Here is an 11,525-nt window from a genome sequence, read left to right on the forward strand (position 1 = left end):
TTTCTCCTTCATTCTATTGACCGAAGCAAAGCACATGGCCAAACCCAACATCAGGAGGTCAGGAAATATACGTAACCTCTTTGGGGAGGAAGTGAAAAGTCACACGGTAAAGAGCAGGAGAAGAGGGAGGGATGAAAACATGGTACGGATAATATAATCTGCCACACTAACTGATAATGTAATCAAATTCAAGCACAAACACTTGTTATCTACATAGCTCAATATCGTTAGAACACTGGGTTGTGAAACTATATAGAAAGTTGTTATGCCAGATATGGCAGCCATTTGAAACCTAGCTTTGGTGAGCTAATCTATATTCACATTTATGTTTTTTTTTTTAAGTGAAGAAGCAAAATTTAACTTTGAATTATGCTTTGGTTTCTGTAAAGCTGATCTCTGTTTAGACATGAATTAATCAGACTCTACATTTAAAATATTTCTCCTCCTTGCATATACTATTGAGTTGATAATTCTAAAAAAACCAACCATTTCTTTGTAAAAATTACGCTTGTGTGTATGTATGGAGCTAACAGTTCCCCTTTATGTATGAACATATTTTACTTATTTCACTGGGAAAAGGTACAGGTATTGAAAGCCTGAAACTTTTCACTTTCCTCATTTGATTTAGGCTTGGATATTCTCTTGAGATTATGAGTAATAACGATAATGGCTAATGCATATGTAGCGCTTAGTATGGGCCAGGCACTGTTTTAAGTACTCTACATAAATGACTTCATTTAGTCTCACGACAACCTTACTACACATTATTATCATCCTCATTATACAGACAGGGAAACTGAGGTACAGAGTTAGATACCTGGTAAATTTCAGTTCTGGGATTCAGACACAGGCTGGTTTCAGATTTCATGATCTTATATGCTAATATATGTCAAAACTGTCATTTTACTGTACCACCCTATGATATTTTTTATTAATATTATTATCTTCCTGGGCTGTGAATTCCTAGAGGCTATTTAGATATGGTTTTATTAATTTTTGTTTCCCCAGAGTGTAGCACAGTGTTACGTACAAGGTACGTAGTCAGTGAAGGTTATTGATACACATTGGGTCCAGAAATACATTTTACACTATGAAAATAAGTAATTTTTCTAATCTCCAGTTCATTTATGTTCTTGTTTGCCATGCTACCCTGATATGTGCTTAATCTTGACTCATACATTCTGTGCTATTTTTGAGGGTAAATGCATTCTTTTCCTTCCTTAAAATCACAGTCCTAAATACCTCAGTGGTGTTAGTCTGCTATTGACACTGACAGTCAACAAAGCTTCAGGATGCAGATTAGAATGAGAAGTTGCTTAAGTGTGGAGTTTCTTTTCAGTTTTATGTAAGGAAATATAGACATCTGTCTAGAAATGAGAATTATTTCATCTAATTAATGAATCATTTCTTGAAAAGAAATTAAGCATCAAATCTCTAACTGTGATTAACTCTTCTAAAACATGTGGTATCAACAGCAGGATGTTCCTTCCTCCAAGAAGACATTCTGGTTTCTAGCAATTAAGTATGATCTCTCCTTTGAACCTCTGTAATGTTTTATTCCTTGACTTTAATTTTGATTATTTGTGCTTTTACAGCATCTCCATTATTGTTTTGGACAAGAACCTAAGTTGTAGCCCATACACATTCAGTACCATGCTATACTAGCAGTCTCAAACATTCACAGAGCTGGGAGGGAACCTAGAAATGGCTCATAGTAAACAGGTCATATGTTTTGGTCTCCTTTAACATTAAGTTCAGTAATTAACACAAATATAACACAATAGAGTTGGCTTCATTTCGTTGATACTATATTTGCATGAATGTTGATGGATTAGACCTTGAACCACACAACACTATTAGATTATAAGTTTCTTGAAGGTAAAGTTTATTTCTTACTTATTGACATACCACCAGAGCCTAATATGGTGGCTGGTGCCTAATAGTTAGCAGTAAAGAGATGGGTGATGGATGGATGGATGGATGGATGGATGGATGGAAAATTATCAAGGAAGTAAGAGTATAATTTTTATAAGGTATATATTAGTACCCGCTGATCTCAAGGAGATATTTTTTACTCTATATGCTTATGGCAGCTGAAACTCTACTGTTCTCACCCAAATTAGTAACAACGGTCATAACACTGATTATTGAAAATACAAAGCAAAGCAAAAAAAAATTGTTTTCAACCATCCAAACCATAAATTATACTTCCAATTGAATGCATGAGAAGGCAGGTTCCTTATTTAATCTGACTTTGCTGCCTTTGGTCACAATATTTTTGCAATTTTCTTGAAGGAGATATCACTCTTTTAGCCGTATATTCCAGTGTGCATGTTAAAAGTCATTCCCATTATAGTTACATGCTCACATTTCATTAACGTAAAAATATGACATCTAGATAAACAAGAGGTGACAGAGGTAAAAAGAAAAAAAATTACGTTTATTGAACTAATGAGATAATATGGTGATCAGCTGGGCAATTTGATGGCAAAACAAGTGTTTCAAAATATTCTTAGAGTCCTTTGCCACTGAATAATGATGAAATATGTCAATTATAAGACCAGGCCTCCTCTGCATTTAGCTGTCAAAGACTGCATTTTAAAGGGACTGATTTCTAGCTGTTGCTTCCCTTGATTTATGTTCCACAACATTTAAGTAGGTGGTTAGATGAAAGAGTTGGAAGTGTGCCTCGAACACCTGACTATCATTTTACAGCCTCTTGCATGAACTGTTTTTAAAAACAAGTATCATTATCCTGTGTACCTTCCTGACAAGGACATTTTGACATTTTCCTGATAAATTATTGATAAGTTCATTGAGAGAAGAAAAGAGCTATGCAACTGCTATTACCTAACTTTAAGCATCCTGTAGATCATTTTTTATGCCAACTATTATCGTATTTCTTTAGATCACTTAAACTGTGAAAATTCTGTCTTTATTATAATTTATATCTAAGGGGATCTTTGATCTTTGTAGGCTTCTGTGGAAAGTATTGATTACCAAGGAGGAATCCAGGGTTTTTAAATCTATGTGAAATTTTTATTTTCCCTTTCATGACTATTTTAGAGAACCCCTGCTCCTCATCCTAGGATAACGATATCAGAGACCTAAAAATGTAATTTTCCTTTTCGATTGCTGAAATCCTGAGATCATTGTTATTCTGTTATTTATATCACAGTTACACATATCATAGTTATAACTGTGACTCTTGCTAGCAACTTCCCTTCTAGGGCCTTCTTTTTTCTCTTGAGCACATTTCAGAATATTTTGGCCGAACTATCCCCATCTCCTTGTAGGAAACCATGTTCTATTCTACATTTTAAATGCACCCCATGCAGCCTCTATTTCGCTGTGGTAAACTGAAACTTTCCAGATTATTAAGACTGAAGTCACAGATTTGTGTATTTCTTTGTGTATTCCAATTTCCTTGTTTTACTTCCATGAAGCCGTTGCCTAAACTTGTCCAATATTGTATTTCTAGATCTTTTATTACTGATCTACCTTTTCTTACTTACAAAGATATTCCTTTCTTTTTCTACCAAGATCTTAAGAATTCTAAAAAGATGTGGGAAAAACATAACAAAACCTTCTGGGGATTCAGTGTAGACAGGAATTTGATTTAACAAATAAATGCAACTTTAAACATGATGAATAATGTGGGAAAATAAAAAAAAGATTATTTTCTATGATAAAATTTTGTCCCCCTCCCCTGCCATGTATATGAAAGTGTTATAATAAAACAGAGAAAGTAATCATTTTTTTCTAAATACTGTCATCTTGTTATTGCCATTTTAAGTTGTGGGCTTGTCTGTAACACTGGCAAATAGTCATAAAATATGTTGGATTAGAAAGAGAGTGACAAGAGCCAGTGAAAAGACCTTGGATGCATCAAGGAGAGAAGCTTCTAAAAGCTCTGCTGTTTGCAAAAATAGGCTTTTGTTAAAATGGAAATCTCCAGTCATCTCTAAAATAATTGATTGGCAAATACAATGAGTGACCTAGCTGAACCAGAAAGAATTTATACAGTACCAACAACAAAATCCTGGCCTTTTAGCCAAATATGTTTTCTTTTCATTGAAATATGATTGACTCATAATAATGCTAATTATGCCTAATTATCATCTCAATTATTTTACCCTAGCAAGAACATTTCGTCATTGTGGTGCTTATTTGTTATCTAATAATAATTTATATTGTTTCCACTTTTTTCAAAAGAAAAGTTTCACTCATTTAAACATACTACTATGGTTTGGTGAGATAGATAATTATTATTATACTGTATTGGCTTTTATTTGATTGTTGACCTTTGATGAATTAGAATAAACTTCTCTAACCTCTTCTATAATAAGTTCTACCAGGAGACTACTTTAAGTGGCATAATTATAACTGGACCTCTGTGGGAAGGTCACTTGTGGCTTTACTGATTAATTGGGGGAATTGAATTACATTATCTTTTTGTGGGGCGAATGCGGCCAAGGACTTAATACAGAAGCAATAAGAAAAAGTTTAGACTACTACTATAGCCTCAGAGTTGTTTAAAAACAAAACAAAAAACTAAAATTTACAGACCATTAAATGGGAGAATTCCCTTTTAACATTGCAATCATGTCTTCAGCTTGTCAGCCTTTGAACATACCCAGATTTGACGAAGTCAGTTCACCAAACAGCCCGCCTCTTCCATCTGTGGACAGTCCTTCTCCACTTTGAACAGAAATGCTGTAGCTCTTAGTTCTGCCTCTACCTCTTGGGGCCACACAGAATGCATCCAAAACCTCTTCTGCATGACAGGCCTTCAATTTTAATAACGATGCCTTGCATTTGTAGAGAATTTGCTAGTACATTATCACTTTTAATCCTGTCAATTGCCCTGTGAAATAGGCATCGTTATCCTCCATTTCACAGAACATTTTCCTCACAGCCTGTACCTTTCTCCAAACCTGTCTTGCTCAACCTTCCCATCTTGAAATACCCTCCTGTTCTAGCTGCTCTCCTCTGAATTCTTTCTCTTTTTTCTGTTTTTCTTTGGCCTAAAAATGTAGCTCTGAGAACTGGATGGGCTACTTCAGGCCTGATGGTCACCAACAGTGGTTTAAACTATTGTAAAGACATTCTTGTCAGGAGATAAGAGATTACATTCCTGTTTTTGGCAATGCCATCCTATGGTAAATTAACCTGGACTTGTCCTCAACTTTAATGAGTTTTAATCATGCAGATGCTGAATCATCTTCCTAAGTCGCTTTTTCGCATCTCATACTTGTGAAGGTTTTAAAATGTATGTATCATGTGTTTGTAGTGTGTTTTCTATTATTAATTGTTTCTCAAGGGCAGGTGCTTTGTCTGTTTTCTTTACCAATGAATCTCCAGAGTAAAGAGCTTGACACATGGGAGCAGGCAGGAAACACGTATTGGATGAATGAGTGGGTGATCAATCTAGGCTGGCTTAGATGTGATTGATGGTGCATTTCCTGGCTTTTGCTCAGAACTGGCTAGAATGGCTTTGTCTCCAGAGGCCCTGGTCTATACAGGTGGTGAGGTTGTGTTCCACTGAAGGTACCAGGTGTGGAGCACTGGCTTCCAAAGTGGATGATCACCCGGGGTCTGCATGAGATCATTTGACAGTCTCCTGGACCATCCCCTTGACTCTTGGGGGACTCAGATGTCCTTGACCAGCCTGATTATAGGAATGCCGGCTGTTCCCACCTCTGGTGTCTTTCCTTACCCTGCATCATAGAAGGGTCCAGCCAGTCTTCCACCTTGTGAAGTTTTTACTTTTAGAATAGCACCAATTTACTCCTGTGAGATCTGGGGACAATGGTACTGACTACTAGGCAAGGGCGCATGTAACCTGAGTTCAAATTCCTGCTGTACAACTAATTCATTGTCTTTGCATCTCAGTAAGTGGCAACCCCATCCTTCCAGTGTTTCAGTGCAGAACCTTGAAGTCAGCCCTGACTCCTCTCTTTAAATCCCGGCCAGTTTCACCTTCAACCCCTCTAGAAGTTGATCATTTCTCCCCACCTCCATCATCACTTCTAAGGTTCAAGCACCATCAACTCTTGCATGGACTGTTGCCACGGCCCCCTCCTGGGTCTCTTCACTTCTGCTTGTGCCCCACTATGGCCCATTCTCAATACGCCAGCCAGAGAGATCCTTTAAAATCATGTTAGAACATGTTTTTCCTCTGCTTAAAATTTTCCAGCGTCTTCTTGTTTAACTCAGTGCAAAAGGTAAAATACTTAACAATGCCTACGGGGCTCCATGCAATCCCTTTCTCCCCTCCCCCTCCCATGATTCTCCCCTTGTCTCCCACTATTTCCCCCTGGTTCATTCCATTCTGGCCACCCTGGACATCTTGTGCTCCTCAGACTAAGTAACCTCCCTTTTTAGGTCCTAGCCACTAACTGCCTCCACATGAAACCCTCTTCTACTAGATTTCTGTCTGCCCCATTTCCTCAGTGTTATCAGGTTTCTGGCCAAATGTTCCCTCATCAGAAGTCCCTTACCTTACCTAGTTATGGAAAATAGCATGCCCAGTTCTCTTTAGCCTACTGCCTTTTCCTCCGTAACACTTGCCACCGCCTGCCGTGTCACTTATTCATTTGGTTTCATTACTTATTGTGTCTCCCTTTATTAGAACAGAAGCTCCTTATGGCCAAGTCTGATTTGTTTACTGCAGAATCCCAACATCTAGAATAATGCCTGGCACATGGTAGGGACACAACAAAGACTTGTCAAATAAAAGAATTTTTGGAAAACTGCCACATTTCTGACTTTAGTTCCTTGTTTGTGAAGCAAAAAAAAAAGTATTTGTATTAGTTTTCTAGAAATTAGTCTCCTAGTAAAGTAACAAAGTGTCACAAACTTGGTAACTTACAACAACAGAAATGTATTCTCTCAGAATGAGTACAAAGTCAAGATGTTGGCAAGGCTGGCTCCTTCAGGAGGCTCCCAGGGAGAATATGGTCTACAGCTTTCCTTGCTTCTCAGACTTCTGCCAACACCTCATGTTCCTTGGCTTGTCAATAGATCACTCCAGTCTCTGTCTCATAGGAACTTTACCTTCTCCTCTGTGTCTTATCTCCTTCACTTGTCTTACAGAAACTCCTTTTCTTTTTGAGACAGAGTCTCACTCTGTCACCCAGGCTGGAGTGCAGTGGTGTGATCTTGGCTCACTGCAACCTCCACCTCCTGGGTTCAAGCAATTCTCCTGCCTCAGCCTCCACAGTAGCTGGGATTACAGATGTGTGCCACCATGCCTGGCTAATTTTTGTATTTTTGGTAGAGATGGAGTTTCACCATATTGGCTAGGCTGGTCTCGAATTCCTGACCTCGAGTGATCCGCCTGCCTCAGCCTCCCAAAGTGCTGGGATTACAGGTGTGAGCTACCATGCGTGGCCTTATAGAAACTCTTGTCATTGGATTTAGGGCCCCCTTCATCCAGGACGATCTCATTTTGAGATCCAAAACTTAATGACATCTGCAAAGACCTTTTTTTCTAAATAAAATCACATTCACAGGTTCTGGGTGAACATATCTTTTGGGGGGCACCATTCAACCCACTGTAGTGCTATTGTGAGGACTACACAAAATAAGGTTTGCAGAAACATTTCATATAATTTAATGTAGTATTCAGATATGAGCAATTATGCTAAAACACTTCGTCCTCGCCAATCTGGTCGACTGTTTCAACCTATTGAAATATGTTTCAATACAAATTCTAATTTACAGTGTATTCATTGGCCTTCCTAACTCCAGGTCATTAGTAAAATTGCTGTATTTGTCTTCTATGTCTTCATCCCAGACATATTGACACACTGAGTAGAGCAGAGCCATGGAGAAATCAGTGAGCCTGAAGCCAGCTGCTTGTGTAATTGGCATGAATCAGTTAATCACGACCCTTTGGGTGCAGGGCTTCCTCCAGTTATGAATCTCCCTCAGGTGACTTCCATCTTTCTATATCACTATATTATCTACAGGGATATTATAATATCTGTTGAATGTCTTATAGAAATATAGATCCAGCTGGCCTATTCTGTTTCATGTATTTATTTGTTGTCTTATTTATCTAGTCATTCAATCAGGCATCACTGAGTGCCTACTAAGTGACAGGCACTGAGGAGTTGGCAGTGAACCAACAAGATGCTGTCTCTACCCTAAGGGAGCTCATTGTCGCTTATATTCTGGTCTAGAAACTTGATTTAGAATTTCTTTTTTTTCTTTGAGACAGAGTCTCACACTGTCGCCCGGGCTGGAGTGCAGTGGTGCAACCTTGGTTCACTGCAACCTCTGCCTCCTGGGTTCAAGTGATTCTCCTGCCTCAGCCTCCTGCGTAGCTGGGATTACAGGAGTCTGCCACCATGCCCAGCTAATTTTTTTTGTATTTTTAGTAGAGATGGGGTTTCACCATGTTGGCCAGGCTGGTCTCGAACTCCTGACCCCATGATTCGCCTGCCTTGGCCTCCCAAAAGTGCTGGGATTACAGGTGTGAGCCACCGTGCCCGGCCAATTTAGAATTTTAAAAATGTGTGTGCATTGGAGAAGGGGGCTGGAAATGAAGTCAGCCAGTCATGACTTTTTGGTCTTGGCCATCACCGTTCCTTTTCTAGGAACCATCCAGTTAGCTGCTGTGTTCATGAACTCCACTTTTCTCCTATTCTTGCATGATAATTAGAAGTGCATTTGCTGGCCTTCTGTTTCAGGATGTGTGTTTAGGTTTCTATGATTCTTTAGATTCTGTCCGTAGAACTTGAGCAATCCCTTTGGAAATTTCTCTTGGTTCTGTGGGGTAAAATTCATGGAAGACATCAGATCTGAACCCCTTCAGAGAACCCAGATGCCCTTATTATAACACTATTATAAATATTAGTCCTTTTAATGACAACAACCACTACTATAGTTTATTCCGCAACTCCACTTACTAGTTTTTTAAATCCTCACAATTTCTCTCATGATGAAAGCATTTTACCTTCATTTTGCAGGTCTAGAAGCTGTGGCAGTGAGGGTTTACGTGACTTGCCCAAGGTCACATGGCTCTTTCAAACCCAAGGCTCAAATTCTTTTACCACTAGGCTATGCTGCACCCATTCTTTGCCTTTAATCTCAGAGCTGATGAACTCCCTTAGGCTAGTGTTCTTTCTTGCTGATCTGTACTCCATCTCCCATTTGGTCTGGAAATCCCCTCCTTTTTAATAGCCATGTTCTTCTTTCTCCCAATTATCCATTGAATTAGACCACCAGTTCAAGGCACAAACCTGCTTATTCTTGTCAACTTCAAGTTCTGAACAAAACTGTAAGAGCCTCTTCCGTTATTGCCCATCATTTTTTTTTTCTCTCAAGCCTCAGTTCCCCTGTGGCTTTGCCTTACTAACACAGTTCTTATGTGGCCAAGCCTCTTTCATCTGCTTAAGAGTCCTTCTTACCATCTTTTGAATATTTCCACTTTAAAACTCAAGCTTCTCAAAGAATTACCCTCTTTAGGTGCTGCTTTTCTTCATGAAGGGATTTATTTGCAATTGTATGTAAGAATTACTTTTTTTTGACAACCTCCCATTTTTAAAAAGTAATCTCTTTTTTAGCACTTTATAGTCTCAGCATCACCAGCCAAAAAGTTTTGCATACATACCATGTGTCAATCACTGTGTTCAGTGCAGAAGTCTAAGAAAGTAGTTCCTCAATCTTAAGGGAGATCTTATGATATAATATGCATGACAGCATGCATGTGAAGTGTCAGATATATAGTTACTCTTTAAGTGGTATAGAATGGGTTGGGGGAATAGCTGTGGGTCAGAGCAATAGAAGGCTTCACCAGAATAAAAGGTATTTGAAGGATAATGATAGGATGTATACAATATTGTAAATCTACTTAATTCTTTCTACAACCCAACGAGTTAAGCTCTTAGAGCATTCTCATGTTTTAGATAAGATAATTGAGGCACAGAGAGGCTAAGCAAATTGTCAAAGGACACACAGCTTGTAAGTGGCTAAACTGGGACTTGAACTTTGTGAATATGACTGTAGGTTCCAATTCTTAAACTGCTCAGTTCGCCTGGAAAGCTTCTAAGTAAAGAGAGAGAAAGAAAGAAGGCAGATCAGTTGAGGAAATTTCAGGACTTGCTGGGGGCAAAATTGAGAAGAGTTTTGCTGAAGAATCTTTTTTTTTTTTTGAAATTGCTTTCAATTTAAAAATTATCTCTCTCTCTCTCTCTCTCTCTCTCTCTCTCTCTCTATATATATATATATATATATATATATATATTTTTTTTAAATATAGAGTCAAGGTCTTGCTATGTTGACCAGGTTGCTCTTGAACTCCTGGTCTCAAGTGTTCCTCCCACCTTGGCCTCACTAAAGTGCTGGGATTACAGGCATGAGCCACTGCACCCATCTGGATCTTGACTTTTATTTAGAAGAAAAGGATGAATGTTATGACAGCACAATACCTTAATAATAGAACTGAAAGCCAACTGAACCACAATGTGCTCAGAGGAAATATTACCAGCTTTCACTGAAGCCTAGTTTCAATAGCACGAACAGTGTAAAAAGAAGAGAGAATCATTCTGTGAATTAAAAAAAAAACATTGGAGTGGCAAATGACAGCAAGCAGTGTCAATAGATGCTCCTTACAACTAATCAAATACATTCAATGTGAAAAATCTTTAGAGTACATTTTGACATCCTGGACCGTTCCCACACTCAGAGATAGCTGTATTTTTAACAATATTGTCATTGAAAAGGAAGAAGAATGATACACATAACAGGTAAAAATAAAGCCATGTGAAAGGTGTGGAACTTCTCAGAAAAAAAAATGAACTTAGAGAAAATTAAAAGAAATACACATTTGTTCCAGCATTCAATTATTAAATACCTTGAATGCAAAAACAGATGACTTTGAATACCAGTAGGCTATCTTGCCAGCTGGTGGGACCTACCCCTAGTGGGTTGCTCTATGGAGATACTACTCCTCTTGTGATCTGCCACGATTTTTTTATGGAGCATTACGTCACTTTCTAAAGATTTCTAAATATGAGGATGCTGAGTGGTGTGATTATTAACAACCAAATCTTCCTGTTCACAAGTGTAAGGGTTGCAGTCCTGGGAATCTGGCTAACTTCCAATTGGGTAATTACATACGGAAAACCTTGTTGAATCCCGCTTGGAGTTCTAGTTATGAAAGCCATTTATAGGGTGATTTGTAATTGCACCTGTGGCTGGAAAAATAGTGTAATGCACCAAAAATAAAATAAGCAATAGTCTTCCCTATAAGGATAGAAAGAAAACCACCATGCCTGCTATAGAAAGCTAATGGCTACCTTCTAACCTATAGACTTAAAACAAGGGAAAAAAAGTGAAAATGATTACCAACAGGACCAACATATAATGTAGATGAATCCTTTTATTCTCTTAGTTGTGCAGAATGTAGTTAACTACCAAGTTACAGCAATAGCATCACAGAGCGCTTTGGGGATGACAAAGTGTTTGCTTTTGCCTCATCTTTCCTGAAGATACTGTTTCTTAGGAGACAAATG

The sequence above is a fragment of the Pan paniscus genome, chromosome 10 (genome assembly GCF_029289425.2).
Source record: "Pan paniscus chromosome 10, NHGRI_mPanPan1-v2.0_pri, whole genome shotgun sequence".
NCBI classification, from domain to species: Eukaryota; Metazoa; Chordata; class Mammalia; order Primates; family Hominidae; genus Pan; species Pan paniscus.